Source organism: Micropterus dolomieu, linkage group LG10 (assembly GCF_021292245.1).
Source record: "Micropterus dolomieu isolate WLL.071019.BEF.003 ecotype Adirondacks linkage group LG10, ASM2129224v1, whole genome shotgun sequence".
NCBI classification, from domain to species: Eukaryota; Metazoa; Chordata; class Actinopteri; order Centrarchiformes; family Centrarchidae; genus Micropterus; species Micropterus dolomieu.
The window spans coordinates 24257437-24264166 of NC_060159.1; positions in this window are offsets into that span (position 1 = coordinate 24257437).

Sequence of the window (6730 nt, forward strand, 5' to 3'; positions counted from 1 at the left end):
CGTACCTTGAGATCCTCGGGCAGAGGTCTGTTGTCTGTTCCAGAGTCTCGACTGAAAACTAAAGGGGGCAGAGCGTTTGCTGTCAGGGCCCCGAGGCTCTGGAACAGCCTGCCCGAGGAAATCAGGTCGGCTGAGTCAGTGAACTCTTTTAAGTCCCTTCTTAAAACATACTTTTATAGGAGAGCTTTTCCCGATCTTATTTGACTTTATTTTATCCCTTTTATTTTATTGTATTTTACTAATTTTATATAAAATTTTCATGCTCTTATCTTTTTTTTGTATTATTCTTTACACTTGTTAAAGCACTTTGTAACTTGTTTTTGAAAAGTGCTCTACAAATAAGGATTATTATTATTATTATTATTAAATCCCAGGAGTTGATCACCATCTACCGTCTGTTGTGCGGCATGTAGGTATGTAGGTAATCTTACCTCCATCCATTCATCGTCAACCACTTATCCTGCTCACAGGGTCGCGGGGGGGCCAGAGCCAATCCCAGCTACCATTGGGCGTTCCCTGGTGGAAAGGTCACCAGTCCATTGCAGGGCCACACATAGACAAACAACCAGTCACACTCACATTTACACCTACACAATTTGAGAGCCATCAATCAAACTAGTCCGTATGTCTTTGGATGGTGGGAGGAAGCTGGAGCATCCGGAGAGAAGTCACGCAGACACGGGGAGAAGATGCAAACTCCACACAGAAAGGCCGGGGCAACCGAGGTTTGAACCCACAACGGTCTTGCTGTGAGGTGAAAGTGCTAACTACCCACGTAATCTTACCTTTTTGTGACAATTTGGATAATTGTACCCATTTGTGATTAAAATAGTTATTTAAATAAAACCATCTGAGAGGTTTAGAGGGGAAAAGTCTCTTTGGTGAAACTGCCAACAACTCATAGACAAGGGGCCCCAGACAGACACTGCTTTTTGTTAAGAGGTCACAAGGTCAAAATGTTTGTGAACCACTGGTTTAATATTTAAAATGTAATTCATTTTAAATGTAGTTCAGTAAAAAGCAGAATATTTCATTCTGAAATGTGGTAAAGTTGAATAATCAAAGTAGAATACAATGGAAGTAGTCAAGTAAAGTACAAGTACCTCAAAACTGTACTTAAGTACAGAACCTAAGTAAAGTGTAACTTCCTCAGAGAGACTGTCCTCATTTTTCTCTCATGTTGTTGCCTTTAATGTAGGCAGACTACCTCCGCGTTAACGCTACTCTTTCTCATGTGGCTGACATGAGCTGGTATGAAGTTCACATTGACCTGAAGTATCTGGAATTAACACCAGTGGAAATTTAACCCTTGTGTTTCCACAGTTTCCTCTCATTCAGCAGAAAACTCAGTCAAGATGAGCATTGTCCCACTTCCTCTTTAGTTTGCTTTAATTACTTTCATACCAGAATATAAAAAAATAACCTGAACAGATGTTAAAATGTCAAACAATAACAGGTGAAACAGAAATAACAGTAAAAACTAATACATCTCTAATTACTACACAGTTCAGCTCTAGCATTGCAGCCTGACAGCAAGTTCATCAAGCTAAATGTTCCATACTGTAAATAAAAGAAGAAAATGTCCTCTTTATCACGTCCCTTTGTTTGAGGACAAGGTACCACTTATGTGCAACAAATGGGTTGAAGTGCCCTCTAGGTGCAGTGCCTTGAGTCAGCTTGAGTCTGCCACTACGCAGCCATATGATGTTCTTATTGTGCTAAAAGTTAACCAACTGCACCCCCTTCTGGACAAAAAGGCTTTTTACAGCAAAAAATTCTTAAAATCATCATTAAAATAATTACTACATATATATATATATATATATATATATATATTTATTATTATTATTGTTCTGTTATCAATGTAATTACCTGTAATGATATGAGCTGTAACTACACTGTGGTCTCTTATTTGTTTGGTTTGTTTACGGTGGCGTAGAGGTTGCTGGGATCAGCTGAGGCTCCAGCAAAAGAAGAGGAAGCTTTCACGGTACTGTAGGTCACTGCATCATCATCTTCATCATCATCATCATCATCATCTTTACCCAGAACCTGGGATAGAGACAATCAGCACAACACATAAATTACACAACATTACATGAGACAGAAAAATGCAGGTAAATGCAACATTATGATATCCAGCAGCACATAAACACAAAGCTCAATAATGAAACAGAACAACATTACAAAGAGCAACACAACACAAAACAGTGAGTCAGTCCAGTCAGTTCAGTTTGAAGATGTGCTGTTAAAGATCTGTTTGTACATGTACTGAGCTCCTCTGGCCGCTCGTTGGTGAGATATTTTGTTCTGGACCAAAGTATTGTATTAGCTTTATGAACAATGCGATAGGAATTATCAATTAAAGGTGTTAGGAATTTGTGGGTGTAGGGTCCATTTTTAATTTAATTTGAGATTTACGAGTTACAAACTGGCTTCTTAGAACCTGTGTAAGCAAGGTTTTTTGTTGTTAGTATCTTTTATGAATCAAACCTAAGCACACTGTCTGAAATGATCTTAAAAATAAGTTCAAGTATAAATTTAAGAACATCTTTATAAAAATGAGGGCGATGGGCCTTAATATTAAAATGTCTCTCCTGTATTGAGAAGTGTTTTCATTCACTACCATCATCACTAGAACCAATCAGACAGCTTACCCGGCCTTTACTGTTGGTCTTCCTGGTGTAGCTGATGGAGGCGTAGGAAACACCATCTTCAGGATCAGCCTACACAGAGAAGACAACATAATGGCTGCTCAGTAACATGTGGACTTGATTGTGTTCTGGTCTGTTCTGGTGTCGTCCAGCTGCATCATCAGACTCCCCACTTCTTCTCTTGCAGAAAGAACTTAGATTCAAGAGTCACTGTGTGTCTCATAGAGCTACATTTTAAACAACAAATATAAAAACAGGGTGTAGTGTGAGATCTCACCGTGTCCTGACTGGTTTCTGGACTCACAATGTTTTTATCCATTTGTGTGTTTTTTCCTTAAGAGACAAAAGACAGTCAACTTTATCTTTAACAATAAAAATCCAGGTTCACTTGTTGTTTATAAAAGTTTCATCTGCGGTTGTTCTCACCTGTAGCTATTGTCCATCTGATGAGTGCAACAGCAGTTATTAAGAGTGCTGCTAAAATAACAGCCATAATCATGAACTGTGCCCAATCTGGAATTTCTGAAAACATTAAAAACATTTTGACTCCACTAAATATTGCTAAATTGCATAATATATTACTAAATATACATATCATAAAATTATATATACAATATTTGAATTACAAACCTGTCTGTCAGTATTTGTCACTTGTTTTTCCTGCATGTTGTGTGATTTGTGAGCAAACTAAATATAAAATAAATAATTTTCTTTATCACTTTTTATTTTCTGTTTTACATTACAATGAATAGCCTCACCTGAACAAAACTCAACAAACACATGTATATGTGGTCTAGGGAAACACCTGCATTTGTTAATCATATGTACACTAGGGAAATTCTGCACTTTGTTACCATCAGTCACTGCACACATAAATAAGTTCGGCCTTGATATGTAATTCAGAAAAGACACCGTGGCGTAGCAGCCAGTCTGATGTCTTCATGTCTTTGTTAACTATAGCCTCATCTCTACCCTCATCCAGCCACTTCACTGTGTGTCGACACTGTCCAGGTGTCAACACAGAGCAGTTTATCATCACCTTATCAGTCACTGGTAAAGGAGATGTTGTAAGGGAAAGACAACTAGAGTAAAGTTAACTTCATCACTGTGATCATAATTATTGTAATGTTTCAGTATATTGTTCTAACAAGACAGTTTGAGCTGAAAACATTATGATGGAAATACTCACTTTTAATAACAGGCAGATGAACATGACAGACTGGATATTGTTGTTCTCCTGATATGAACTTTCTACAGCTGTTAAAACCAACATCCTCGACTGTGACCTTTATAATCAGAGAACAGTTCTCTGTAACACTCAGTCTGTCTGATTCAGCTGTGCAGTTTCCACCAAGTTCGACCGGCTCTACTGCTGCTGTGTTTCCTGAACAACTGAAGATCAATTTAGCAATGACACATTTTTGCTGACCGTCTGTCACATTGTCACAAAGCAAAGTGACTTCATCTCCAACTCTGACAGTGAAGGAGAAGGGATGTTTTTCAGCTGCTGCTGTTGAGAAAATGACAAAAAAAAAAGTGAAATAAGAAAATGTCTGTTATGTTTAAGTTTGTTAGTTGTGACCGTCAGGGGCGGCCTGACCAATCGGGAGAATCGGGCCAAATCTAGGGATAGGATGCTCGATACTGACGTGTCGACGCTGTGTCAAGATCCAGAAGCACAGACGTTTCGAAACACTGCTCCAAAGTGTGGTTCAAAACGTCAATGTCACGTGACCTGGTGAAGCAAGGCTTTGGTGCGTTTCGCCTCTGTTTCGACAGGTGGCATGATTCACAGTGTTTGGAACAAATTTGACAGATGCTTTTGTCCCAAGGACACACGATCCTTTGATTTATTGGCAGGAGCAACGTGCTGTAGTATATCTGCACCTGTAGGCCTATATGATGGCAATTAATTATTTTTCTTTGCCAGCAACAAATGTTCCATGATATGACCAAATTTTTCTAATTCTTGACATATAACAAATCTGAGACATTGTTCAACTTTTCTTTTTTCATTCTTGAAACAACTTCTACTTTACTCAGTTATGGATTTTTGATCCATTACACCACTGCCAGCACCTGTTATTATTAATTATTATTACACTAGGGCCTATATCTTTCCTGCTAATTATCATTACACTTCTATTAATAAACTACTGTATAATATGTAGATATCTACATTTATTATCATTTATTATTATATTCTTAGATGTGTATACTTTATTATATTCTCTACTCACTAACTTCAACCAACTATTATTTATATTCCTTTTATGCCTTGCGGCTATCTGTAACAAAGAATTCACCCTCAGAGATCAACAAAGTATTCTGATTCTGAAAATGAACAGGATGTCTCTATGGTTAAGACACATGCCTTTGGTGTGAGAGACCTGGGTTCGATTCCCACTATCATACATGTGTTCCTGAGCAAGACACTTATAACCCCTAGTTGCTCCAGAGGTGCGACTTCTGACAACCAGTACATGCTTTCTTTTCTACAATTACAGCTCCGCGTTGACAGTAGTGTTGTGTCGTTCAATGAACGTTTCGTTCATAAGACCTAATCGTGTGTATGACTCGGGAGGAACGGGTATTGTCAGTGAGTAATTCGTTCATTTTCACACATGAGTGAAGGATCTTGGACTCTTACGTTTACTCGTCACAGGTCAGCTGCATGGGCTCCATCAGCACAGGAAACAGAATTGATTAGTTCACGACTCTCAACTGTGGGTCTGTTAGAGAAGTTCATTTGTCACGTGACAGCTCCTACTGTGGAGCAGGAATGAACTACTCGTTCACTGCTCACATGGGTCCTCCTCAGTCTTTCGTTCATTCTGCAGGCTGAGTGACGAGAAGGGTCCGGGGTGATTATGGCACTATGCAAAAGACACATGCCTTTGGTGTGAGAGACCCGGGTTCAATTCCCCACTGTGACCCATCTACCAATGTATCCCTGGTTGCTCCAGAGGTGTGCGACCTCTGACATGTACAGCAATTGTAAGTGGATAAATGTAAATGTCCAGCTGCGGACTGTAGCTTAGGGGGAGTGGCGTGAGCGAAGGGGGGGTGGCGCGAGGAGCGTGGCATGAGTGCGGGTCTCGGTGTAGGTCAAAGTTCATCAGACTATAGAAGCGGGATTTGAAGAAGAAGACGGTAACACTTAAATTAATGGCACAGCAGAAGCAGCAGGTAGGTAATAACAGCTCAGCTGAATCTATGATGTTAATGGACAAATAAGTATAAAAAAGTTATTGTCATTTTTTAAATGTTTTTAATAATCATATAATCGTTAGTTTTAGATTTTTATTAAGATCCTTACCTACATTTTTTATTGTTCTGTGTTTTCTTTTAAATCTTATTTTATTGGATTGTGGATTGTGGCTATTTGATTAATTTTGTATGTAACATTTGTGGAAATCCTCAATAAACATTTGTACCTATCTTGCTGGTTGTGTTATTGTCTTTGGTTTTCTATTTGTGCCATGCAACGGGACTGTTAACTGTTGATTCAGAATAAGAGCGTTTTGCCTGTGTGATTTTGCTGACATGTTTAGATTTTGTTGAGTTGGTGATTAGCGCTTTCTTTCTGTCCTTCTACTATGATTGATTAGGCTATATAGTTAAATTGTTTCTTTTTTTGTCTGTTTTAACTGTGTTTATTGTTGACATACGATCAGGAGTCTGTACAGGGTATTTTATTAAAAAAATTGACCGGATTCTCGCTGTTTTATGTCTGACTTCCTGTCCGGTTCATCTGCTCAGTGCTGCTTGACGGATGCCGCGCAAAAATGCACTTGTTTCTTCTCTCTGGAGCGGGAGACACTTGTGGGACGCACTGCAGCGCTTCTGGTGTGAGCAGAGACTAGAATGGCTGTTATCCGCTCCGCCAGCCACGAGGGCACCATGATGAAGCTGCGCCCTCGTCTTGAAAACAATGTTCACAACGCTACTTTAATGATTAATCCCAAAAGTCAGTATGAACATGGCAAAGACGATAGGCCCCTACTTGGTTTGGTACCTGTTACATCAACAAATAGGGTTTGTCTCATAGACCAGGGGTTTTCAAAGTGTGAGGC